Consider the following 2,500-nt stretch of genomic DNA (forward strand, 5'->3'; position numbering starts at 1 on the left):
GCCGTCCGAGCGTTGCCGAGGGTGTCTGCTGACTTGCGCATCTTCAGACACCCGTCTCCCATAAATGACGGAGGGCACCTTTGCTACTCATTACCCTTAGACTGCTCAACTGGAGAGGGGAGAAAAAAAGGCCCTGGCCGAGGTGGTGAGTCGGCCTCCACTCTCCCTCACGGTTGAAAAAGATGTGCTCCTGGCGCACTGGCCCTGCTGAAAATCTCTCTCCATTTGGCCGAGGCAGAGAGTCGGCCTCCTCTCTCCCTTACGGTCGAAAAAGATGTGCTGCTGTCGAACTGGCCATTACATCCTCACCTGATCTAGTCCCCCATTAGATCCCCCCCCCCCGCAGTTACCCCGTACCACATATCTAGCACGGACCTTGACCTCCAGCAGGCCCCGGGGACCCACATTACCCCCCCCCCCTTCCCCCTGCAGTTACCCTGTACCACATGTCTAGCATGGACCTTGACTTCCAGCAGGCCCCGGGGACCCACATTACCCCCCCCCCCCCTGCAGTTACCCTGTGCCACATATCTAGCATGGACCTGGACCTCCAGCAGGCCCTGGGGACCCACATACTCCCCTGCTCTACTCCCCCACTAGCTTTCCTTTCTTGCAGTTATGCTCCAGTGCATATCCAGCATGGACCTTGGCCTCCAGCAGGCCCCGTGAACCCACATTACCCCCCCCCCCCTCCTGCAGTTACCCTGTACCACGTATCTAGCATGGACCTGGACCTCCAGCAGGCCCCGGGGACCCACATTACCCCCCCCCCCCCCTGCAGTTACCCTGTACCACATATCTAGCATGGACCTTGACTTCCAGCAGGCCCCGTGGACCCACAATACCCCCCCCCCCCCTGCAGTTACCCTGTGCCACATATCTAGCATGGACCTGGACCTCCAGCAGGCCCTGGGGACCCACATACTCCCCTGCTCTACTCCCCCACTAGCTTTCCTTTCTTGCAGTTACGCTCCAGCGCATATCCAGCATGGACCTTGACCTCCAGCAGGCCCCGTGAACCCACATTACCCCCCCCCCCCTCCTGCAGTTACCCTGTACCACGTATCTAGCATGGACCTGGACCTCCAGCAGGCCCCGGGGACCCACACTTAAGCCCCCTCCCACTAACAAAGCAGAACACCACTGGCAAAATCCTCGTGCCCCTGGTACTCCAGAAAGCACATTGAAATGTGCCCCTGGTACACTGCGCAGAAGAACTGCCACACACACACACACACACACGCACGCACGCACGCACTGCTTGTGCCTATGGTACGACAACTTTTCTCGTGCCTATGGTACGACAACTTTTCTCGTGCCTATGGTACAACAACTTTTCGCCGTGCCCCTGGTACACCGCTCAGTAGCACTTTGCCACACAAACTCTCCTCGTGCCTATGGTACGACAACTTTTCTCGTGCCTATGGTACAACAACTTTCCTCCGTGCCCCTGGTACGACAGCTTTTCTCGTGCCTATGGTACAACAACTTTTCTCGTGCCTATGGTACAACAACTTTTCGCCGTGCCCCTGGTACACCGCTCAGTAGCACTTTGCCACACAAACTCTCCTCGTGCCTATGGTACGACAACTTTTCTCGTGCCTATGGTACAACAACTTTCCTCCGTGCCCCTGGTACGACAGCTTTTCTCGTGCCTATGGTACAACAACTTTTCTCGTGCCTATGGTACAACAACTTTTCGCCGTGCCCCTGGTACACCGCTCAGTAGCACTTTGCCACACAAACTCTCCTCGTGCCTATGGTACGACAACTTTTCTCATGCCTATGGTACAACAACTTTCCTCCGTGCCCCTGGTACGACAGCTTTTCTCGTGCCTATGGTACAACAACTTTTCTCGTGCCTATGGTACAACAACTTTTCGCCGTGCCCCTGGTACACCGCTCAGTAGCACTTTGCCACACAAACTCTCCTCGTGCCTATGGTATGACAACTTTTCTCGTGCCTATGGTACAACAACTTTCCTCCGTGCCCCTGGTACGACAGCTTTTCTCGTGCCTATGGTACAACAACTTTTCTCGTGCCTATGGTACAACAACTTTTCGCCGTGCCCCTGGTACACCGCTCAGTAGCACTTTGCCACACACACACTCCTCGTACCTATGGTATGACAACTTTTCTCGTGCCTATGGTACGACAACTTTTCTCGTGCCTATGGTACAACAACTTTTCGCCGTGCCCCTGGTACACCGCTCAGTAGCACTTTGCCACACAAACTCTCCTCGTGCCTATGGTACGACAACTTTCCTCCGTGCCCCTGGTACGACAGCTTTTCTCGTGCCTATGGTACAACAACCTTTCCCCGTGCCCCTGGTACACTGCGCAGAAACTCTTTGCCACACACACACACCACTCGTGCCTATGGTACGACAACAGGCCCCGGGGACCTACATCGCACCTTGCTCTTGCCTCCCTTACAGCTGAAAAGGTCCATGCTTGTGCCCTGGCCCTTCTGAAATTCCCTCTCCATTTAGCCGAGGC

This window comes from Copadichromis virginalis, linkage group LG13 (assembly GCF_057382275.1).
Source record: "Copadichromis virginalis isolate Kocher_CV1m ecotype Utaka linkage group LG13, C_Virginalis_male_GT1.1, whole genome shotgun sequence".
Lineage (NCBI taxonomy): Eukaryota > Metazoa > Chordata > Actinopteri > Cichliformes > Cichlidae > Copadichromis > Copadichromis virginalis.